The sequence below is a fragment of the Schistocerca americana genome, unplaced genomic scaffold (genome assembly GCF_021461395.2).
Source record: "Schistocerca americana isolate TAMUIC-IGC-003095 unplaced genomic scaffold, iqSchAmer2.1 HiC_scaffold_116, whole genome shotgun sequence".
In the NCBI taxonomy this organism is placed as follows: domain Eukaryota; kingdom Metazoa; phylum Arthropoda; class Insecta; order Orthoptera; family Acrididae; genus Schistocerca; species Schistocerca americana.
This window is the reverse complement of record NW_025725220.1, coordinates 363,389-384,297: the sequence shown is the minus strand read 5'-3', so window position 1 is coordinate 384,297 and position 20,909 is coordinate 363,389. Positions and strand designations below refer to the sequence as shown.

At 53.2% G+C, this 20,909-nt stretch overlaps 37 non-coding genes across 37 annotated transcripts; 8 read left to right on the top strand and 29 right to left on the bottom strand.

Moving 5' to 3' along the window:
- Nucleotides 1-19: 19 nt before the first annotated feature.
- On the bottom strand, nucleotides 20-92 carry Trnam-cau. Its single transcript has one exon. It is a non-coding gene; the product is annotated as a tRNA-Met (tRNA).
- Nucleotides 93-385: 293 nt separating this feature from the next.
- Trnag-gcc lies at nucleotides 386-456 on the bottom strand. The gene has a single exon. It is a non-coding gene; the product is annotated as a tRNA-Gly (tRNA).
- A 341-nt stretch (nucleotides 457-797) lies between these two features.
- Trnag-ucc lies at nucleotides 798-869 on the top strand. The gene has a single exon. It is a non-coding gene; the product is annotated as a tRNA-Gly (tRNA).
- A 581-nt stretch (nucleotides 870-1,450) lies between these two features.
- On the bottom strand, nucleotides 1,451-1,524 carry Trnai-aau. Its single transcript has one exon. It is a non-coding gene; the product is annotated as a tRNA-Ile (tRNA).
- Nucleotides 1,525-1,722: 198 nt separating this feature from the next.
- On the bottom strand, nucleotides 1,723-1,794 carry Trnae-uuc. The gene has a single exon. It is a non-coding gene; the product is annotated as a tRNA-Glu (tRNA).
- A 281-nt stretch (nucleotides 1,795-2,075) lies between these two features.
- Nucleotides 2,076-2,148, bottom strand: Trnam-cau. The gene has a single exon. It is a non-coding gene; the product is annotated as a tRNA-Met (tRNA).
- Nucleotides 2,149-2,441: 293 nt separating this feature from the next.
- On the bottom strand, nucleotides 2,442-2,512 carry Trnag-gcc. Its single transcript has one exon. It is a non-coding gene; the product is annotated as a tRNA-Gly (tRNA).
- A 341-nt stretch (nucleotides 2,513-2,853) lies between these two features.
- On the top strand, nucleotides 2,854-2,925 carry Trnag-ucc. Its single transcript has one exon. It is a non-coding gene; the product is annotated as a tRNA-Gly (tRNA).
- A 581-nt stretch (nucleotides 2,926-3,506) lies between these two features.
- On the bottom strand, nucleotides 3,507-3,580 carry Trnai-aau. The gene has a single exon. It is a non-coding gene; the product is annotated as a tRNA-Ile (tRNA).
- A 198-nt stretch (nucleotides 3,581-3,778) lies between these two features.
- Trnae-uuc lies at nucleotides 3,779-3,850 on the bottom strand. The gene has a single exon. It is a non-coding gene; the product is annotated as a tRNA-Glu (tRNA).
- Nucleotides 3,851-4,131: 281 nt separating this feature from the next.
- Trnam-cau lies at nucleotides 4,132-4,204 on the bottom strand. The gene has a single exon. It is a non-coding gene; the product is annotated as a tRNA-Met (tRNA).
- A 293-nt stretch (nucleotides 4,205-4,497) lies between these two features.
- On the bottom strand, nucleotides 4,498-4,568 carry Trnag-gcc. Its single transcript has one exon. It is a non-coding gene; the product is annotated as a tRNA-Gly (tRNA).
- A 341-nt stretch (nucleotides 4,569-4,909) lies between these two features.
- Nucleotides 4,910-4,981, top strand: Trnag-ucc. The gene has a single exon. It is a non-coding gene; the product is annotated as a tRNA-Gly (tRNA).
- Nucleotides 4,982-5,562: 581 nt separating this feature from the next.
- Nucleotides 5,563-5,636, bottom strand: Trnai-aau. The gene has a single exon. It is a non-coding gene; the product is annotated as a tRNA-Ile (tRNA).
- Nucleotides 5,637-5,834: 198 nt separating this feature from the next.
- Trnae-uuc lies at nucleotides 5,835-5,906 on the bottom strand. Its single transcript has one exon. It is a non-coding gene; the product is annotated as a tRNA-Glu (tRNA).
- A 281-nt stretch (nucleotides 5,907-6,187) lies between these two features.
- Trnam-cau lies at nucleotides 6,188-6,260 on the bottom strand. Its single transcript has one exon. It is a non-coding gene; the product is annotated as a tRNA-Met (tRNA).
- A 293-nt stretch (nucleotides 6,261-6,553) lies between these two features.
- Trnag-gcc lies at nucleotides 6,554-6,624 on the bottom strand. The gene has a single exon. It is a non-coding gene; the product is annotated as a tRNA-Gly (tRNA).
- Nucleotides 6,625-6,965: 341 nt separating this feature from the next.
- Trnag-ucc lies at nucleotides 6,966-7,037 on the top strand. Its single transcript has one exon. It is a non-coding gene; the product is annotated as a tRNA-Gly (tRNA).
- Nucleotides 7,038-7,618: 581 nt separating this feature from the next.
- On the bottom strand, nucleotides 7,619-7,692 carry Trnai-aau. Its single transcript has one exon. It is a non-coding gene; the product is annotated as a tRNA-Ile (tRNA).
- A 198-nt stretch (nucleotides 7,693-7,890) lies between these two features.
- Trnae-uuc lies at nucleotides 7,891-7,962 on the bottom strand. Its single transcript has one exon. It is a non-coding gene; the product is annotated as a tRNA-Glu (tRNA).
- Nucleotides 7,963-8,243: 281 nt separating this feature from the next.
- On the bottom strand, nucleotides 8,244-8,316 carry Trnam-cau. Its single transcript has one exon. It is a non-coding gene; the product is annotated as a tRNA-Met (tRNA).
- Nucleotides 8,317-8,609: 293 nt separating this feature from the next.
- Nucleotides 8,610-8,680, bottom strand: Trnag-gcc. Its single transcript has one exon. It is a non-coding gene; the product is annotated as a tRNA-Gly (tRNA).
- A 341-nt stretch (nucleotides 8,681-9,021) lies between these two features.
- Trnag-ucc lies at nucleotides 9,022-9,093 on the top strand. Its single transcript has one exon. It is a non-coding gene; the product is annotated as a tRNA-Gly (tRNA).
- A 581-nt stretch (nucleotides 9,094-9,674) lies between these two features.
- Trnai-aau lies at nucleotides 9,675-9,748 on the bottom strand. Its single transcript has one exon. It is a non-coding gene; the product is annotated as a tRNA-Ile (tRNA).
- Nucleotides 9,749-9,946: 198 nt separating this feature from the next.
- Nucleotides 9,947-10,018, bottom strand: Trnae-uuc. Its single transcript has one exon. It is a non-coding gene; the product is annotated as a tRNA-Glu (tRNA).
- A 281-nt stretch (nucleotides 10,019-10,299) lies between these two features.
- Trnam-cau lies at nucleotides 10,300-10,372 on the bottom strand. Its single transcript has one exon. It is a non-coding gene; the product is annotated as a tRNA-Met (tRNA).
- A 6,229-nt stretch (nucleotides 10,373-16,601) lies between these two features.
- Nucleotides 16,602-16,673, top strand: Trnag-ucc. Its single transcript has one exon. It is a non-coding gene; the product is annotated as a tRNA-Gly (tRNA).
- A 581-nt stretch (nucleotides 16,674-17,254) lies between these two features.
- Trnai-aau lies at nucleotides 17,255-17,328 on the bottom strand. Its single transcript has one exon. It is a non-coding gene; the product is annotated as a tRNA-Ile (tRNA).
- Nucleotides 17,329-17,526: 198 nt separating this feature from the next.
- On the bottom strand, nucleotides 17,527-17,598 carry Trnae-uuc. The gene has a single exon. It is a non-coding gene; the product is annotated as a tRNA-Glu (tRNA).
- A 281-nt stretch (nucleotides 17,599-17,879) lies between these two features.
- Nucleotides 17,880-17,952, bottom strand: Trnam-cau. Its single transcript has one exon. It is a non-coding gene; the product is annotated as a tRNA-Met (tRNA).
- Nucleotides 17,953-18,245: 293 nt separating this feature from the next.
- Trnag-gcc lies at nucleotides 18,246-18,316 on the bottom strand. Its single transcript has one exon. It is a non-coding gene; the product is annotated as a tRNA-Gly (tRNA).
- Nucleotides 18,317-18,657: 341 nt separating this feature from the next.
- On the top strand, nucleotides 18,658-18,729 carry Trnag-ucc. Its single transcript has one exon. It is a non-coding gene; the product is annotated as a tRNA-Gly (tRNA).
- A 581-nt stretch (nucleotides 18,730-19,310) lies between these two features.
- Trnai-aau lies at nucleotides 19,311-19,384 on the bottom strand. The gene has a single exon. It is a non-coding gene; the product is annotated as a tRNA-Ile (tRNA).
- Nucleotides 19,385-19,582: 198 nt separating this feature from the next.
- On the bottom strand, nucleotides 19,583-19,654 carry Trnae-uuc. The gene has a single exon. It is a non-coding gene; the product is annotated as a tRNA-Glu (tRNA).
- Nucleotides 19,655-19,935: 281 nt separating this feature from the next.
- Nucleotides 19,936-20,008, bottom strand: Trnam-cau. The gene has a single exon. It is a non-coding gene; the product is annotated as a tRNA-Met (tRNA).
- A 293-nt stretch (nucleotides 20,009-20,301) lies between these two features.
- Trnag-gcc lies at nucleotides 20,302-20,372 on the bottom strand. The gene has a single exon. It is a non-coding gene; the product is annotated as a tRNA-Gly (tRNA).
- A 341-nt stretch (nucleotides 20,373-20,713) lies between these two features.
- On the top strand, nucleotides 20,714-20,785 carry Trnag-ucc. The gene has a single exon. It is a non-coding gene; the product is annotated as a tRNA-Gly (tRNA).
- The last annotated feature ends 124 nt before the right edge of the window (nucleotides 20,786-20,909 follow it).

The window sequence follows — 20,909 nt, the reverse complement described above, 5'->3', positions numbered from 1 at the left end:
TCAGTCACAGAAAATTAGATGCCCCGGGTGAGGATCGAACTCACGACCTTAAGATTATGAGACTTACGCGCTGCCTACTGCGCTACCGAGGCAGGCGATCGTTAGACCTTCTGGAATCTTGGTAAGTACCGAATACAAGTGGTAGAGAGTCTGCACTCCCTGGCTCATTTTTTCTGTTGCTACACGTGCATTCACGGCGCGGCAGGCAACTTGCGATGCTAGGCCGACGCCAGTATGTACAATAGCACGCAGGAGTCCAAACGAGCAGTCGTCCGCGCTGCATGATTGGTTCTTTCCACACGGAATCCCGCGGTTCATTCTCATGGCTCACGCAGTTCGAGTGCGAAAGACACGCAGCACCCCTACCGGAGAAAAAACAAAATGATGCATCGGCCGGGAATCGAACCCGGGCCGCCCGCGTGGCAGGCGAGCATTCTACCACTGAACCACCGATGCTCGGGCCAGCGGTACCTTCACGCTGCTTCCCGAGCAGATGTCTCAAGGGAAAGTGGGACTGCCGTCAAGCGCCGTAGCATTCTGTGGAGAAGATGCTGCAGACGCTGAATCCTGCACTGCACTGCTTAAAGATGCCGCCAGAACGCGGTCCTCTGCGTACTCTTGCGTCGCCGGCGCCGACTCTTGCCAAAGGATGCGAAATGTGCGCGGATACGCTGTCCGAATGCGTCTGGATGTGCTCCCCTAGCCTGCCTCGAAATGCGCCTGCCGGGTACGATCACCTTCGGCCGCTGCCGACAGGCGGGAAGCCGACTCAGCGCGGTGGCGGGGCGCTCGCTTGTGCGGTGGTGGTGTAGTGGTCAGCATAGTTGCCTTCCAAGCAGTTGATCCGGGTTCGATTCCCGGCCACCGCAGCAGGCTTTTAATTTCGCGTATGAGTACTTTTGCCACGCGCTCTTAAACTATTGTTTTTTCGCCCTCTTACTCGCTGCATACCAGCCCTTAGTGTGTCTCGACTTGTCTCGACTTTGCTCAGCTGACGCGAGAGCTGACGCTCTCAAATCGGCCTATATCAAAACGACAAGCACGAGAAACGACTGAGAGAGGTAAGGAGAGGCGAGGCGATGGACACACAGCACGCCCCCTTCATTTCACGGTGGCGTCTCCCTGGCCGAATCGGGCTGTAGCTCCGAAAACAAAGGAGAAACAAAAATAGGAAGTAAAACTGCCAATAGTGCCCTGTGTTCCCATGCGCTCACCCGCCCAAGTACTGACAAGGGCCAAAGTTGTTACGCATCGGCAATCGGACATTTTCTTTCATTTTCTCTAACCAGTGTATTCAAGATATTATGGCCATTGCCGAGTGAATGCTGTAGTGCTTCCCGACGAGTCGGGTTCGGATCCTCTGTCAACTTCCACGCAGGGTGATGATCATTTGGTCATCACACTCGCCAGCTGAAATCGGCGCTGCCTTTTCGCAGTAGTAAAAGAGAAGTGGCCCGTGGGGGGATCGAACCCACGACCTTCGCGTTATTAGCACGACGCTCTAACCAACTGAGCTAACGGGCCTCGGCGGATGCAGCTGCTCAGCCCTACGCTGGAATCAGGTGGCATGAAGCCATACACCATTCCTATGGTCGTCGTGTGTCTGCTTCCCTAGTCTATATTCTGCTGACGGTCACGAAACAGTAGCTATATTGCGAGCAGGACGGGAAACGGCCGCTCGGACAGCTCAAACTTGTCACGATTAGTGTGGAAAAAATTCCGTTCCGGTACCGGGAATCGAACCCGGGCCTCCTGGGTGAAAGCCAGGTATCCTAGCCACTAGACCACACCGGATGCGGCCGTTTCATTCGACCGTTCGTACGGTCGCTTGTCGCATTGTCGCTCTCTTTGCGAGCATCTTTGCACATACTGACTGGCAAGGCGCGCACCTCAAACGTCGCAGAGCAATGCTTTTGGCTTCATGCTCTGCTGGGAGAAGAGGAATAGGGAAGCTGTATGTAGCAATAACAGGAAGTAAACATTTTCCCGCTGAAGCGTTGAAACGTTGTGGATAACAAACAAGAAATAAGTTGGCGCCCTAGCAACAGCACCACCTTCAGTCACAGAAAATTAGATGCCCCGGGTGAGGATCGAACTCACGACCTTAAGATTATGAGACTTACGCGCTGCCTACTGCGCTACCGAGGCAGGCGATCGTTAGACCTTCTGGAATCTTGGTAAGTACCGAATACAAGTGGTAGAGAGTCTGCACTCCCTGGCTCATTTTTTCTGTTGCTACACGTGCATTCACGGCGCGGCAGGCAACTTGCGATGCTAGGCCGACGCCAGTATGTACAATAGCACGCAGGAGTCCAAACGAGCAGTCGTCCGCGCTGCATGATTGGTTCTTTCCACACGGAATCCCGCGGTTCATTCTCATGGCTCACGCAGTTCGAGTGCGAAAGACACGCAGCACCCCTACCGGAGAAAAAACAAAATGATGCATCGGCCGGGAATCGAACCCGGGCCGCCCGCGTGGCAGGCGAGCATTCTACCACTGAACCACCGATGCTCGGGCCAGCGGTACCTTCACGCTGCTTCCCGAGCAGATGTCTCAAGGGAAAGTGGGACTGCCGTCAAGCGCCGTAGCATTCTGTGGAGAAGATGCTGCAGACGCTGAATCCTGCACTGCACTGCTTAAAGATGCCGCCAGAACGCGGTCCTCTGCGTACTCTTGCGTCGCCGGCGCCGACTCTTGCCAAAGGATGCGAAATGTGCGCGGATACGCTGTCCGAATGCGTCTGGATGTGCTCCCCTAGCCTGCCTCGAAATGCGCCTGCCGGGTACGATCACCTTCGGCCGCTGCCGACAGGCGGGAAGCCGACTCAGCGCGGTGGCGGGGCGCTCGCTTGTGCGGTGGTGGTGTAGTGGTCAGCATAGTTGCCTTCCAAGCAGTTGATCCGGGTTCGATTCCCGGCCACCGCAGCAGGCTTTTAATTTCGCGTATGAGTACTTTTGCCACGCGCTCTTAAACTATTGTTTTTTCGCCCTCTTACTCGCTGCATACCAGCCCTTAGTGTGTCTCGACTTGTCTCGACTTTGCTCAGCTGACGCGAGAGCTGACGCTCTCAAATCGGCCTATATCAAAACGACAAGCACGAGAAACGACTGAGAGAGGTAAGGAGAGGCGAGGCGATGGACACACAGCACGCCCCCTTCATTTCACGGTGGCGTCTCCCTGGCCGAATCGGGCTGTAGCTCCGAAAACAAAGGAGAAACAAAAATAGGAAGTAAAACTGCCAATAGTGCCCTGTGTTCCCATGCGCTCACCCGCCCAAGTACTGACAAGGGCCAAAGTTGTTACGCATCGGCAATCGGACATTTTCTTTCATTTTCTCTAACCAGTGTATTCAAGATATTATGGCCATTGCCGAGTGAATGCTGTAGTGCTTCCCGACGAGTCGGGTTCGGATCCTCTGTCAACTTCCACGCAGGGTGATGATCATTTGGTCATCACACTCGCCAGCTGAAATCGGCGCTGCCTTTTCGCAGTAGTAAAAGAGAAGTGGCCCGTGGGGGGATCGAACCCACGACCTTCGCGTTATTAGCACGACGCTCTAACCAACTGAGCTAACGGGCCTCGGCGGATGCAGCTGCTCAGCCCTACGCTGGAATCAGGTGGCATGAAGCCATACACCATTCCTATGGTCGTCGTGTGTCTGCTTCCCTAGTCTATATTCTGCTGACGGTCACGAAACAGTAGCTATATTGCGAGCAGGACGGGAAACGGCCGCTCGGACAGCTCAAACTTGTCACGATTAGTGTGGAAAAAATTCCGTTCCGGTACCGGGAATCGAACCCGGGCCTCCTGGGTGAAAGCCAGGTATCCTAGCCACTAGACCACACCGGATGCGGCCGTTTCATTCGACCGTTCGTACGGTCGCTTGTCGCATTGTCGCTCTCTTTGCGAGCATCTTTGCACATACTGACTGGCAAGGCGCGCACCTCAAACGTCGCAGAGCAATGCTTTTGGCTTCATGCTCTGCTGGGAGAAGAGGAATAGGGAAGCTGTATGTAGCAATAACAGGAAGTAAACATTTTCCCGCTGAAGCGTTGAAACGTTGTGGATAACAAACAAGAAATAAGTTGGCGCCCTAGCAACAGCACCACCTTCAGTCACAGAAAATTAGATGCCCCGGGTGAGGATCGAACTCACGACCTTAAGATTATGAGACTTACGCGCTGCCTACTGCGCTACCGAGGCAGGCGATCGTTAGACCTTCTGGAATCTTGGTAAGTACCGAATACAAGTGGTAGAGAGTCTGCACTCCCTGGCTCATTTTTTCTGTTGCTACACGTGCATTCACGGCGCGGCAGGCAACTTGCGATGCTAGGCCGACGCCAGTATGTACAATAGCACGCAGGAGTCCAAACGAGCAGTCGTCCGCGCTGCATGATTGGTTCTTTCCACACGGAATCCCGCGGTTCATTCTCATGGCTCACGCAGTTCGAGTGCGAAAGACACGCAGCACCCCTACCGGAGAAAAAACAAAATGATGCATCGGCCGGGAATCGAACCCGGGCCGCCCGCGTGGCAGGCGAGCATTCTACCACTGAACCACCGATGCTCGGGCCAGCGGTACCTTCACGCTGCTTCCCGAGCAGATGTCTCAAGGGAAAGTGGGACTGCCGTCAAGCGCCGTAGCATTCTGTGGAGAAGATGCTGCAGACGCTGAATCCTGCACTGCACTGCTTAAAGATGCCGCCAGAACGCGGTCCTCTGCGTACTCTTGCGTCGCCGGCGCCGACTCTTGCCAAAGGATGCGAAATGTGCGCGGATACGCTGTCCGAATGCGTCTGGATGTGCTCCCCTAGCCTGCCTCGAAATGCGCCTGCCGGGTACGATCACCTTCGGCCGCTGCCGACAGGCGGGAAGCCGACTCAGCGCGGTGGCGGGGCGCTCGCTTGTGCGGTGGTGGTGTAATGGTCAGCATAGTTGCCTTCCAAGCAGTTGATCCGGGTTCGATTCCCGGCCACCGCAGCAGGCTTTTAATTTCGCGTATGAGTACTTTTGCCACGCGCTCTTAAACTATTGTTTTTTCGCCCTCTTACTCGCTGCATACCAGCCCTTAGTGTGTCTCGACTTGTCTCGACTTTGCTCAGCTGACGCGAGAGCTGACGCTCTCAAATCGGCCTATATCAAAACGACAAGCACGAGAAACGACTGAGAGAGGTAAGGAGAGGCGAGGCGATGGACACACAGCACGCCCCCTTCATTTCACGGTGGCGTCTCCCTGGCCGAATCGGGCTGTAGCTCCGAAAACAAAGGAGAAACAAAAATAGGAAGTAAAACTGCCAATAGTGCCCTGTGTTCCCATGCGCTCACCCGCCCAAGTACTGACAAGGGCCAAAGTTGTTACGCATCGGCAATCGGACATTTTCTTTCATTTTCTCTAACCAGTGTATTCAAGATATTATGGCCATTGCCGAGTGAATGCTGTAGTGCTTCCCGACGAGTCGGGTTCGGATCCTCTGTCAACTTCCACGCAGGGTGATGATCATTTGGTCATCACACTCGCCAGCTGAAATCGGCGCTGCCTTTTCGCAGTAGTAAAAGAGAAGTGGCCCGTGGGGGGATCGAACCCACGACCTTCGCGTTATTAGCACGACGCTCTAACCAACTGAGCTAACGGGCCTCGGCAGATGCAGCTGCTCAGCCCTACGCTGGAATCAGGTGGCATGAAGCCATACACCATTCCTATGGTCGTCGTGTGTCTGCTTCCCTAGTCTATATTCTGCTGACGGTCACGAAACAGTAGCTATATTGCGAGCAGGACGGGAAACGGCCGCTCGGACAGCTCAAACTTGTCACGATTAGTGTGGAAAAAATTCCGTTCCGGTACCGGGAATCGAACCCGGGCCTCCTGGGTGAAAGCCAGGTATCCTAGCCACTAGACCACACCGGATGCGGCCGTTTCATTCGACCGTTCGTACGGTCGCTTGTCGCATTGTCGCTCTCTTTGCGAGCATCTTTGCACATACTGACTGGCAAGGCGCGCACCTCAAACGTCGCAGAGCAATGCTTTTGGCTTCATGCTCTGCTGGGAGAAGAGGAATAGGGAAGCTGTATGTAGCAATAACAGGAAGTAAACATTTTCCCGCTGAAGCGTTGAAACGTTGTGGATAACAAACAAGAAATAAGTTGGCGCCCTAGCAACAGCACCACCTTCAGTCACAGAAAATTAGATGCCCCGGGTGAGGATCGAACTCACGACCTTAAGATTATGAGACTTACGCGCTGCCTACTGCGCTACCGAGGCAGGCGATCGTTAGACCTTCTGGAATCTTGGTAAGTACCGAATACAAGTGGTAGAGAGTCTGCACTCCCTGGCTCATTTTTTCTGTTGCTACACGTGCATTCACGGCGCGGCAGGCAACTTGCGATGCTAGGCCGACGCCAGTATGTACAATAGCACGCAGGAGTCCAAACGAGCAGTCGTCCGCGCTGCATGATTGGTTCTTTCCACACGGAATCCCGCGGTTCATTCTCATGGCTCACGCAGTTCGAGTGCGAAAGACACGCAGCACCCCTACCGGAGAAAAAACAAAATGATGCATCGGCCGGGAATCGAACCCGGGCCGCCCGCGTGGCAGGCGAGCATTCTACCACTGAACCACCGATGCTCGGGCCAGCGGTACCTTCACGCTGCTTCCCGAGCAGATGTCTCAAGGGAAAGTGGGACTGCCGTCAAGCGCCGTAGCATTCTGTGGAGAAGATGCTGCAGACGCTGAATCCTGCACTGCACTGCTTAAAGATGCCGCCAGAACGCGGTCCTCTGCGTACTCTTGCGTCGCCGGCGCCGACTCTTGCCAAAGGATGCGAAATGTGCGCGGATACGCTGTCCGAATGCGTCTGGATGTGCTCCCCTAGCCTGCCTCGAAATGCGCCTGCCGGGTACGATCACCTTCGGCCGCTGCCGACAGGCGGGAAGCCGACTCAGCGCGGTGGCGGGGCGCTCGCTTGTGCGGTGGTGGTGTAGTGGTCAGCATAGTTGCCTTCCAAGCAGTTGATCCGGGTTCGATTCCCGGCCACCGCAGCAGGCTTTTAATTTCGCGTATGAGTACTTTTGCCACGCGCTCTTAAACTATTGTTTTTTCGCCCTCTTACTCGCTGCATACCAGCCCTTAGTGTGTCTCGACTTGTCTCGACTTTGCTCAGCTGACGCGAGAGCTGACGCTCTCAAATCGGCCTATATCAAAACGACAAGCACGAGAAACGACTGAAAGACGTAAGGAGAGGCGAGGCGATGGACACACAGCACGCCCCCTTCATTTCACGGTGGCGTCTCCCTGGCCGAATCGGGCTGTAGCTCCGAAAACAAAGGAGAAACAAAAATAGGAAGTAAAACTGCCAATAGTGCCCTGTGTTCCCATGCGCTCACCCGCCCAAGTACTGACAAGGGCCAAAGTTGTTACGCATCGGCAATCGGACATTTTCTTTCATTTTCTCTAACCAGTGTATTCAAGATATTATGGCCATTGCCGAGTGAATGCTGTAGTGCTTCCCGACGAGTCGGGTTCGGATCCTCTGTCAACTTCCACGCAGGGTGATGATCATTTGGTCATCACACTCGCCAGCTGAAATCGGCGCTGCCTTTTCGCAGTAGTAAAAGAGAAGTGGCCCGTGGGGGGATCGAACCCACGACCTTCGCGTTATTAGCACGACGCTCTAACCAACTGAGCTAACGGGCCTCGGCAGATGCAGCTGCTCAGCCCTACGCTGGAATCAGGTGGCATGAAGCCATACACCATTCCTATGGTCGTCGTGTGTCTGCTTCCCTAGTCTATATTCTGCTGACGGTCACGAAACAGTAGCTATATTGCGAGCAGGACGGGAAACGGCCGCTCGGACAGCTCAAACTTGTCACGATTAGTGTGGAAAAAATTCCGTTCCGGTACCGGGAATCGAACCCGGGCCTCCTGGGTGAAAGCCAGGTATCCTAGCCACTAGACCACACCGGATGCGGCCGTTTCATTCGACCGTTCGTACGGTCGCTTGTCGCATTGTCGCTCTCTTTGCGAGCATCTTTGCACATACTGACTGGCAAGGCGCGCACCTCAAACGTCGCAGAGCAATGCTTTTGGCTTCATGCTCTGCTGGGAGAAGAGGAATAGGGAAGCTGTATGTAGCAATAACAGGAAGTAAACATTTTCCCGCTGAAGCGTTGAAACGTTGTGGATAACAAACAAGAAATAAGTTGGCGCCCTAGCAACAGCACCACCTTCAGTCACAGAAAATTAGATGCCCCGGGTGAGGATCGAACTCACGACCTTAAGATTATGAGACTTACGCGCTGCCTACTGCGCTACCGAGGCAGGCGATCGTTAGACCTTCTGGAATCTTGGTAAGTACCGAATACAAGTGGTAGAGAGTCTGCACTCCCTGGCTCATTTTTTCTGTTGCTACACGTGCATTCACGGCGCGGCAGGCAACTTGCGATGCTAGGCCGACGCCAGTATGTACAATAGCACGCAGGAGTCCAAACGAGCAGTCGTCCGCGCTGCATGATTGGTTCTTTCCACACGGAATCCCGCGGTTCATTCTCATGGCTCACGCAGTTCGAGTGCGAAAGACACGCAGCACCCCTACCGGAGAAAAAACAAAATGATGCATCGGCCGGGAATCGAACCCGGGCCGCCCGCGTGGCAGGCGAGCATTCTACCACTGAACCACCGATGCTCGGGCCAGCGGTACCTTCACGCTGCTTCCCGAGCAGATGTCTCAAGGGAAAGTGGGACTGCCGTCAAGCGCCGTAGCATTCTGTGGAGAAGATGCTGCAGACGCTGAATCCTGCACTGCACTGCTTAAAGATGCCGCCAGAACGCGGTCCTCTGCGTACTCTTGCGTCGCCGGCGCCGACTCTTGCCAAAGGATGCGAAATGTGCGCGGATACGCTGTCCGAATGCGTCTGGATGTGCTCCCCTAGCCTGCCTCGAAATGCGCCTGCCGGGTACGATCACCTTCGGCCGCTGCCGACAGGCGGGAAGCCGACTCAGCGCGGTGGCGGGGCGCTCGCTTGTGCGGTGGTGGTGTAGTGGTCAGCATAGTTGCCATCCAAGCAGTTGATCCGGGTTCGATTCCCGGCCACCGCAGCAGGCTTTTAATTTCGCGTATGAGTACTTTTGCCACGCGCTCTTAAACTATTGTTTTTTCGCCCTCTTACTCGCTGCATACCAGCCCTTAGTGTGTCTCGACTTGTCTCGACTTTGCTCAGCTGACGCGAGAGCTGACGCTCTCAAATCGGCCTATATCAAAACGACAAGCACGAGAAACGACTGAAAGAGGTAAGGAGAGGCGAGGCGATGGACACACAGCACGCCCCCTTCATTTCACGGTGGCGTCTCCCTGGCCGAATCGGGCTGTAGCTCCGAAAACAAAGGAGAAACAAAAATAGGAAGTAAAACTGCCAATAGTGCCCTGTGTTCCCATGCGCTCACCCGCCCAAGTACTGACAAGGGCCAAAGTTGTTACGCATCGGCAATCGGACATTTTCTTTCATTTTCTCTAACCAGTGTATTCAAGATATTATGGCCATTGCCGAGTGAATGCTGTAGTGCTTCCCGACGAGTCGGGTTCGGATCCTCTGTCAACTTCCACGCAGGGTGATGATCATTTGGTCATCACACTCGCCAGCTGAAATCGGCGCTGCCTTTTCGCAGTAGTAAAAGAGAAGTGGCCCGTGGGGGGATCGAACCCACGACCTTCGCGTTATTAGCACGACGCTCTAACCAACTGAGCTAACGGGCCTCGGCAGATGCAGCTGCTCAGCCCTACGCTGGAATCAGGTGGCATGAAGCCATACACCATTCCTATGGTCGTCGTGTGTCTGCTTCCCTAGTCTATATTCTGCTGACGGTCACGAAACAGTAGCTATATTGCGAGCAGGACGGGAAACGGCCGCTCGGACAGCTCAAACTTGTCACGATTAGTGTGGAAAAAATTCCGTTCCGGTACCGGGAATCGAACCCGGGCCTCCTGGGTGAAAGCCAGGTATCCTAGCCACTAGACCACACCGGATGCGGCCGTTTCATTCGACCGTTCGTACGGTCGCTTGTCGCATTGTCGCTCTCTTTGCGAGCATCTTTGCACATACTGACTGGCAAGGCGCGCACCTCAAACGTCGCAGAGCAATGCTTTTGGCTTCATGCTCTGCTGGGAGAAGAGGAATAGGGAAGCTGTATGTAGCAATAACAGGAAGTAAACATTTTCCCGCTGAAGCGTTGAAACGTTGTGGATAACAAACAAGAAATAAGTTGGCGCCCTAGCAACAGCACCACCTTCAGTCACAGAAAATTAGATGCCCCGGGTGAGGATCGAACTCACGACCTTAAGATTATGAGACTTACGCGCTGCCTACTGCGCTACCGAGGCAGGCGATCGTTAGACCTTCTGGAATCTTGGTAAGTACCGAATACAAGTGGTAGAGAGTCTGCACTCCCTGGCTCATTTTTTCTGTTGCTACACGTGCATTCACGGCGCGGCAGGCAACTTGCGATGCTAGGCCGACGCCAGTATGTACAATAGCACGCAGGAGTCCAAACGAGCAGTCGTCCGCGCTGCATGATTGGTTCTTTCCACACGGAATCCCGCGGTTCATTCTCATGGCTCACGCAGTTCGAGTGCGAAAGACACGCAGCACCCCTACCGGAGAAAAAACAAAATGATGCATCGGCCGGGAATCGAACCCGGGCCGCCCGCGTGGCAGGCGAGCATTCTACCACTTTTTTTTTTTTTTTTTTTTTTTTTTTTTTTTTTTTTTTTTTTTTTTTTTTTTTTTTAGGGCCTCCCAACTCCCCTTATAGCCCTCCTTACTCTCACCAAAATATGCCTTCTTCGGCGAGCTTCATCGCTATATTTGCTGGACTGTCGAACTTCGTGGAACAGAGGAATAACTGAAAACATAATCATCTTCTGCTCAGATGGTGTGGTGTCTTCTTCCACAGAAAAATAAGGAACTAAGAGTAATTATATCGCGGAATTCGTGGACGGTCTTCTTTCCTCCGCTGGTTCAACTCTTCTGCGCGTAGTTCAACTAAAATCATATTCCGCTTAAAAGGAAAATATTCTCCCTTCTGGCTAACGTCAGTCACTCCGATGTAGCAGAGAGTTGTTACAAAACAGGTGTCAACGCAGCACAACGGCACAACATGAGAGTTTATGTCGATGTGTGTATCACACGAAAGAAACTGAAATCACAGGAAAGTAATAAAATGAAATCACGACAGTCCGGGAACAGAAATTAAGAGACTGTATCTTCTAAAATACCCATGAAGTCTTGTAAACAAAATAAAATTCCTCAAAATTAAAAGGACACTCCTCTCCTGGAGATAAAACCAGAACGACCCGTAGTGAGGTTGTGGCACAAGTCACCAACCATAACACAACTAAAACAAATTAAAGAAGGAAAAAGAAATTAAAGGTGGAACGCGTCAGCTCAGTAAATCTCAGTTCAAGGTGTTTGCCGCAGTTCCATTTCATAGCCGTAATCCAAGGCCGCCTTCAAAAAATTCGCAAACAGTTCGCGAAATTGAACGCAATCCTTCAGTGTCATATACTGGGCCCACAAATAATCCAGGTAAATCACAGTATCAGTGACGGCCATATCGATAAGGGCATAAATCGTATGCCCTAAGATCCAGACAGTGGCGTTATTTTTCGTCCGCGGGAAAGCTTTGAAGTTAGGCACTATCACACGACGAACAGTCACAAGGTGAGGAGGCGTTCTATTAATGTGGGCGACCATTCGTTGACACAGCCGCCATACCGTCGACACCGATGCACACTCAAAACGATGTTCCCGTGTGTCCACAGCACCACATCTACCACAGTTGGCAGAGGGAAGGAGATGAATGTCGGCAAGCCGCTGGTTCGTCGCTAGGGTGTTGTTGACGATCTTAAACCAGAGCGCACTCACGTCCGACGGCAACACCGGGTTGTTGATGTTTGCCCACACGTTCACCCATTCCACTGTGGGGTTCCGGAACACCAGTTTATGACGCGGAGGTTGTCCAGTCAGGGCAACGTAGAGTCCGCGGGCGGTCCTGTGTCTGTCGGTAGCCGTTGACAGAGCATAGCTCCTCGTTAAAAAGTACTCCCGTATGTAGGACATCTTATACGGGATGGCCGCGAGAGAGACGGGCGCCGCTTCAGAGTGTGGGCGGTAGAGCTCCAGGAGTGCCGCGGTGGTTCCTGCCGGGTTGTCGGACTGCAGGGTGGCTGTCCGGTGGACGAGCAGCGCGCCGCATTTGCGTGGAACGTCGGTGAAACCGAGGCCGCCCAGCTGCCTGTCGATGACACAGGTCGAAGCCTTGACTTTAAAAATTTCATGCCGCCACAGGAGCCAGTAGACTGCCTGCGAAATCGCCCTCCCGATCGGCTTCGGAACACTAAGCAGTTGGGCGATGTACCACGCGTTCGATAAGATGAATGTGTTAATGACAGCCACACGTTGATGTAAGTTGAGTCGGCGACCTGAGTGGCTGCGACATAGGGCCTTCACAGTGCCAAGAATTCGCCTCCAGTTTAAAACTTGCATTTTTTGTGGGCACGCTACAATGTCGAGTCCTAAAATTTTGTGGGTGCGCACAACGCGGAACCAGTCCCGTTCAGCAGACAGTCCCCGCCGACCCAGTGGTACCAATACAGTTTTCCGCGTATTCAGAACGGCGCCAGAGGCACGTTCGTACAGTATCAGAACATCGCGAACTCTGTCCAAGTCATCTGCCCGCCCCATGAAAAGTCCCACGTCGTCAGCATAGGCAGCACATTTCAGAGAGACGTGACAGACCTGGACACCTTCAATGAGTCGACCAACTGCGCGCAAAAACGGGTCGAGCGCAATGACAAATAGGAGCATTGATAAAGGACAGCCCTGTCTGACGGATCTTGTAATAGGAATGGGCGGCGACTGCCAACCATTGATGACAATTACTGACGTCGCCGATGTTAAAAGATTCCGTATAGCATCGAGAAAGTGGCCGCCGAACCCCAGTTTTGTCATGACGGACAGAAGATAATCGTGCCCGATACGGTCGAATGCATTGGCAAAATCGATGGAGAGAATGCCAGCGGACAGGTCATGAATGGCTGCGTACGCGACCACGTCTCGGTATGAAGCCGCAGCGTGAAAAATGCTACGGCGTGGCACGCCACACGACTGAAAGGGACTGATTATCTTGTCCATGACCACATTGAGTTTCGTTGCGAGGCATCGTGCCGCCAGTTTATAGTCTGCATTTAAAAGTGTGATAGGGCGTAATGCCTCAACACGGCATGCTGTCGGTGTCTTCGGAATTAATATAATACGCCCTGCAACGAACTTCGAAGGGACAGCAGCACCACGAACAATTTCATTTATCATGATCGTCAATGTCTCACCGAAAATATCCCAATAAGCCAGGTAAAATTCGATGGGAAGGCCATCTGGACCTGGAGACTTCCCTCGACGACACGAACGTAACACGTCTTTCACATCGTCCCGTGACAACATCTCATCCAGTGACTGACGGTCAGATTCGGAGATGACAGTATCCAATTCATCTAACAGAAAGGAACGTGCGACATCATCGGCAGCTGTCCGTCCGAACAATCTCTTAAAGTGGTCGGTGACGTGGGCAACGATCTCATGCTTCGCCGTGAGACGAGCACCAGTGTCCGTGATGAGGGTGGTAATGTCTTTCCTCCGCGCCAACCGTTTCTCGCGTGCCAAGTGGTAAAGCGTTGGCACTTCGTCAATGGTCTCACACTGCGGTCGGCTCCTGATCAGAACACCTTGTGCCTTGTGGAGGTGATGCTGGAGTATCTTGCTTTTAATTCTATTCAAACGTGCGCGTAAGTTTTGATCTGGCGGCACGGGTGCATCAAGCGCATCTTGGAGGCACTGTTGATAAAAGGCAATGGTGCGCCTCTCCCAAAATGACGCCTCCCTTGCATACCGCATCGCAACACTGCGCAACTGCGGTTTGGCTAAGTCGACCCACCATTGTAAGACTGAGGCATAACTTCCCCGTTTTTCAGAACAAAACTGCCACACGTTCTGAATCTCGCAACGTAAACCGGCGTCAGAGAGATGACGGGTATTGAGTTTCCAAACACGGGAAGGTGGCGCCTGCCTATTTGCCAGTAATTGCACGTCACACACAACACCGCAGTGATCGCTAAAAGCGACGGGATGTACCGCAACCCTCTGAAGATAGGTTTGAAGCGGTCGCGACACATAAACGCGATCAATTCTGCTGGCACCGTTCGCATAAAAATGTGTGTATTGCGTCGTGGCAGGATGAAAATGACGCCAAACATCGATCAAGTCATTTGTCACAATTAGTTGGGAAAGTTCCGGGCACATGGTAGCCGTGGGAAATTGATCGGCTGCGGCAGTAACACAGTTAAAATCGCCGCCAACTACTACATTGCGGGTCGACGCAAAGAACGGAACCACATCTTGATTAAAGAAAACAGAACGTGCACGTTTATGATCAGTGCCACTCGGCGCGTATATATTAATAAATGTGACATCCTGGATCGTACACGTAAGTAAGCGGCCATTCGGTAAAAATTGCACGTTAGTTGGTTGCAATACAGTTTTATAAAGAACAGCGGTGCCACAAGTACCTTCAACGTTAATGTTATAGATGACATCATAACCAGGGACGTTATTGAAGCGCTTAACAGTAACTTCTTGGAGCAATGCAACGTCATAGCCTCCCAAAGTTAAAAAGTCTATAAAACTTGCTATTTTATGCGCAGCTATGATGCGATTTACATTGAGTGATAAAACTGAGAAGATCTTTAGATGTTGACGAGCGGCGGCCATTTAAAACACAAACACTCAAGTATTAGCAAGAAAAATGAGAAACGGAAGACGCAGATGCAGCGTCTTAAGCACACCAATAAAACTGTCAAGAAGCACTGCAACCCATTACGTAACTCGTGGACAATACTGTGCAGAAAATTACTGTCAGCGTGCAGGAACAGCGTAACATAACGTCGCAGGTAAACGGGGCACGAATTACAGCAGGTCCGCCGAAAGCCGCTAATGGGATCCAGGGTCGTCCTCCTCCTGCTTCCACCAGGGCGTCTCCGTTGGTCGGTCGGTCGGTTGGGCGCGACCACCAGCGGTGTCTGTGTACGTGGCCTCGTCCGCCTGTGTTGTTGCTGTACCGGCGGCCGACGTCGCCGAATGCCTGCGCGTGCGCTGCGGCAGCTGCTCGCTACTTTGCTCGCTTTTGCGCTTCGCAGCATGCGCACCCTGTTCGCGTGCCGTATTTAAGAACACCTTGAGATGTGCAGTTTGTTCCCTTATACGCTCCTGGCGCGCAGAGCTGTCAGAGGCAGGGGGGCACGATGTCTGAACTTCACTCTCACTGCCACTCTCTGAGACAGGGATGCACGGTAAATCATCTGACTGCTGACTCCTTGTACCCTTATTTTTATTTTTCTTTGTACGCCCTTTCCTCGGTGCCAGGGGAACCTCTTCAGGCGGCGGAGGCGGTGGTAAGGAGGTGTCCATCTCTTCCGAAATAGCAACCGGTGCATGATCCGAAACATCTGGGACCTCCTTAGCAACTGAATCCGATTCTACTACAGCCGAGGACAAAATGGGAGCGTCCTCCATTCGTTCCTGTGGCGCGTCTACATTAACATTCACCTCACTTGGTACATCCTCAGCACGAATAGGGTCGGCAGGGCGGGGTTGTGATACAGTGCCCGCTACTATTTCACTCAGTAGTGGCACAAAGTGGCCACCAGTAGCCGCAGCATCACTACGTGGGAGCTGCACGGGTCGTCTACGGGGACAATCAACACGTAAATGCTCAGTGGAATGACAAATTGAGCATGTGGGTGGCTGGCCGATATAAGTCACTTGAGCCCTACAGCCCGCAATCATTACGTAGGATGGAATGTGTTTCTTCAGGTCAATGCGGACACTACGTACTCCACTATTAACCTGATACCGGTACGCACTAGACCACTTTTCGTTTACTACCGACAAGACAACGCCGTACTGAGTGAGAGCACGTGCAATCAAATCATTGCCGCATTCAGGGGGCACATTAAATACTCGGACCGTTCTAACACCATAACCCGAGGGCACAATCTGCACATCACTGACTGTGCCATCGACATGCCTAAATTTACGCACTCCGCCAAATTTTTCAACAAATCTTTCACAGATGTCGCCGGAAAAGAACTTCAAAAATAGCGAATATTGCGCGAAATCCAACTGAAAAGTGTCCACTAGATCTTCCGGGATTTTCAAATCTTCGAATAGAAATTCGTGGATTTCAAAAGCGGTGGGCCGCAAAGCATTTCGATCGAACACAAACTGCGCAGTGTTTGCCCTAGTAACTGTCGACATGGTACTCACGTTGAAGAAACTTGAACACGTGGACCTCGAAACACTCGCTGAGTGCCGCCCCGCGATGTAAACAAAGCCGCAACCGCTCCGCTGCTCCGCGCGATGTGCGCGGATACGCTGTCCGAATGCGTCTGGATGTGCTCCCCTAGCCTGCCTCGAAATGCGCCTGCCGGGTACGATCACCTTCGGCCGCTGCCGACAGGCGGGAAGCCGACTCAGCGCGGTGGCGGGGCGCTCGCTTGTGCGGTGGTGGTGTAGTGGTCAGCATAGTTGCCTTCCAAGCAGTTGATCCGGGTTCGATTCCCGGCCACCGCAGCAGGCTTTTAATTTCGCGTATGAGTACTTTTGCCACGCGCTCTTAAACTATTGTTTTTTCGCCCTCTTACTCGCTGCATACCAGCTCTTAGTGTGTCTCGACTTGTCTCGACTTTGCTCAGCTGACGCGAGAGCTGACGCTCTCAAATCGGCCTATATCAAAACGACAAGCACGAGAAACGACTGAAAGAGGTAAGGAGAGGCGAGGCGATGGACACACAGCACGCCCCCTTCATTTCACGGTGGCGTCTCCCTGGCCGAATCGGGCTGTAGCTCCGAAAACAAAGGAGAAACAAAAATAGGAAGTAAAACTGCCAATAGTGCCCTGTGTTCCCATGCGCTCACCCGCCCAAGTACTGACAAGGGCCAAAGTTGTTACGCATCGGCAATCGGACATTTTCTTTCATTTTCTCTAACCAGTGTATTCAAGATATTATGGCCATTGCCGAGTGAATGCTGTAGTGCTTCCCGACGAGTCGGGTTCGGATCCTCTGTCAACTTCCACGCAGGGTGATGATCATTTGGTCATCACACTCGCCAGCTGAAATCGGCGCTGCCTTTTCGCAGTAGTAAAAGAGAAGTGGCCCGTGGGGGGATCGAACCCACGACCTTCGCGTTATTAGCACGACGCTCTAACCAACTGAGCTAACGGGCCTCGGCAGATGCAGCTGCTCAGCCCTACGCTGGAATCAGGTGGCATGAAGCCATACACCATTCCTATGGTCGTCGTGTGTCTGCTTCCCTAGTCTATATTCTGCTGACGGTCACGAAACAGTAGCTATATTGCGAGCAGGACGGGAAACGGCCGCTCGGACAGCTCAAACTTGTCACGATTAGTGTGGAAAAAATTCCGTTCCGGTACCGGGAATCGAACCCGGGCCTCCTGGGTGAAAGCCAGGTATCCTAGCCACTAGACCACACCGGATGCGGCCGTTTCATTCGACCGTTCGTACGGTCGCTTGTCGCATTGTCGCTCTCTTTGCGAGCATCTTTGCACATACTGACTGGCAAGGCGCGCACCTCAAACGTCGCAGAGCAATGCTTTTGGCTTCATGCTCTGCTGGGAGAAGAGGAATAGGGAAGCTGTATGTAGCAATAACAGGAAGTAAACATTTTCCCGCTGAAGCGTTGAAACGTTGTGGATAACAAACAAGAAATAAGTTGGCGCCCTAGCAACAGCACCACCTTCAGTCACAGAAAATTAGATGCCCCGGGTGAGGATCGAACTCACGACCTTAAGATTATGAGACTTACGCGCTGCCTACTGCGCTACCGAGGCAGGCGATCGTTAGACCTTCTGGAATCTTGGTAAGTACCGAATACAAGTGGTAGAGAGTCTGCACTCCCTGGCTCATTTTTTCTGTTGCTACACGTGCATTCACGGCGCGGCAGGCAACTTGCGATGCTAGGCCGACGCCAGTATGTACAATAGCACGCAGGAGTCCAAACGAGCAGTCGTCCGCGCTGCATGATTGGTTCTTTCCACACGGAATCCCGCGGTTCATTCTCATGGCTCACGCAGTTCGAGTGCGAAAGACACGCAGCACCCCTACCGGAGAAAAAACAAAATGATGCATCGGCCGGGAATCGAACCCGGGCCGCCCGCGTGGCAGGCGAGCATTCTACCACTGAACCACCGATGCTCGGGCCAGCGGTACCTTCACGCTGCTTCCCGAGCAGATGTCTCAAGGGAAAGTGGGACTGCCGTCAAGCGCCGTAGCATTCTGTGGAGAAGATGCTGCAGACGCTGAATCCTGCACTGCACTGCTTAAAGATGCCGCCAGAACGCGGTCCTCTGCGTACTCTTGCGTCGCCGGCGCCGACTCTTGCCAAAGGATGCGAAATGTGCGCGGATACGCTGTCCGAATGCGTCTGGATGTGCTCCCCTAGCCTGCCTCGAAATGCGCCTGCCGGGTACGATCACCTTCGGCCGCTGCCGACAGGCGGGAAGCCGACTCAGCGCGGTGGCGGGGCGCTCGCTTGTGCGGTGGTGGTGTAGTGGTCAGCATAGTTGCCTTCCAAGCAGTTGATCCGGGTTCGATTCCCGGCCACCGCAGCAGGCTTTTAATTTCGCGTATGAGTACTTTTGCCACGCGCTCTTAAACTATTGTTTTTTCGCCCTCTTACTCGCTGCATACCAGCCCTTAGTGTGTCTCGACTTGTCTCGACTTTGCTCAGCTGACGCGAGAGCTGACGCTCTCAAATCGGCCTATATCAAAACGACAAGCACGAGAAACGACTGAGAGAGGTAAGGAGAGGCGAGGCGATGGACACACAGCACGCCCCCTTCATTTCACGGTGGCGTCTCCCTGGCCGAATCGGGCTGTAGCTCCGAAAACAAAGGAGAAACAAAAATAGGAAGTAAAACTGCCAATAGTGCCCTGTGTTCCCATGCGCTCACCCGCCCAAGTACTGACAAGGGCCAAAGTTGTTACGCATCGGCAATCGGACATTTTCTTTCATTTTCTGTAACCAGTGTATTCAAGATATTATGGCCATTGCCGAGTGAATGCTGTAGTGCTTCCCGACGAGTCGGGTTCGGATCCTCTGTCAACTTCCACGCAGGGTGATGATCATTTGGTCATCACACTCGCCAGCTGAAATCGGCGCTGCCTTTTCGCAGTAGTAAAAGAGAAGTGGCCCGTGGGGGGATCGAACCCACGACCTTCGCGTTATTAGCACGACGCTCTAACCAACTGAGCTAACGGGCCTCGGCAGATGCAGTTGCTCAGCCCTACGCTGGAATCAGGTGGCATGAAGCCATACACCATTCCTATGGTCGTCGTGTGTCTGCTTCCCTAGTCTATATTCTGCTGACGGTCACGAAACAGTAGCTATATTGCGAGCAGGACGGGAAACGGCCGCTCGGACAGCTCAAACTTGTCACGATTCGTGTGGAAAAAATTCCGTTCCGGTACCGGGAATCGAACCCGGGCCTCCTGGGTGAAAGCCAGGTATCCTAGCCACTAGACCACACCGGATGCGGCCGTTTCATTCGACCGTTCGTACGGTCGCTTGTCGCATTGTCGCTCTCTTTGCGAGCATCTTTGCACATACTGACTGGCAAGGCGCGCACCTCAAACGTCGCAGAGCAATGCTTTTGGCTTCATGCTCTGCTGGGAGAAGAGGAATAGGGAAGCTGTATGTAGCAATAACAGGAAGTAAACATTTTCCCGCTGAAGCGTTGAAACGTTGTGGATAACAAACAAGAAATAAGTTGGCGCCCTAGCAACAGCACCACCTTCAGTCACAGAAAATTAGATGCCCCGGGTGAGGATCGAACTCACGACCTTAAGATTATGAGACTTACGCGCTGCCTACTGCGCTACCGAGGCAGGCGATCGTTAGACCTTCTGGAATCTTGGTAAGTACCGAATACAAGTGGTAGAGAGTCTGCACTCCCTGGCTCATTTTTTCTGTTGCTACACGTGCATTCACGGCGCGGCAGGCAACTTGCGATGCTAGGCCGACGCCAGTATGTACAATAGCACGCAGGAGTCCAAACGAGCAGTCGTCCGCGCTGCATGATTGGTTCTTTCCACACGGAATCCCGCGGTTCATTCTCATGGCTCACGCAGTTCGAGCGCGAAAGACACGCAGCACCCCTACCGGAGAAAAAACAAAATGATGCATCGGCCGGGAATCGAACCCGGGCCGCCCGCGTGGCAGGCGAGCATTCTACCACTGAACCACCGATGCTCGGGCCAGCGGTACCTTCACGCTGCTTCCCGAGCAGATGTCTCAAGGGAAAGTGGGACTGCCGTCAAGCGCCGTAGCATTCTGTGGAGAAGATGCTGCAGACGCTGAATCCTGCACTGCACTGCTTAAAGATGCCGCCAGAACGCGGTCCTCTGCGTACTCTTGCGTCGCCGGCGCCGACTCTTGCCAAAGGATGCGAAATGTGCGCGGATACGCTGTCCGAATGCGTCTGGATGTGCTCCCCTAGCCTGCCTCGAAATGCGCCTGCCGGGTACGATCACCTTCGGCCGCTGCCGACAGGCGGGAAGCCGACTCAGCGCGGTGGCGGGGCGCTCGCTTGTGCGGTGGTGGTGTAGTGGTCAGCATAGTTGCCTTCCAAGCAGTTGATCCGGGTTCGATTCCCGGCCACCGCAGCAGGCTTTTAATTTCGCGTATGAGTACTTTTGCCACGCGCTCTTAAACTATTGTTTTTTCGCCCTCTTACTCGCTGCATACCAGCCCTTAGTGTGTCTCGACTTGTCTCGACTTTGCTCAGCT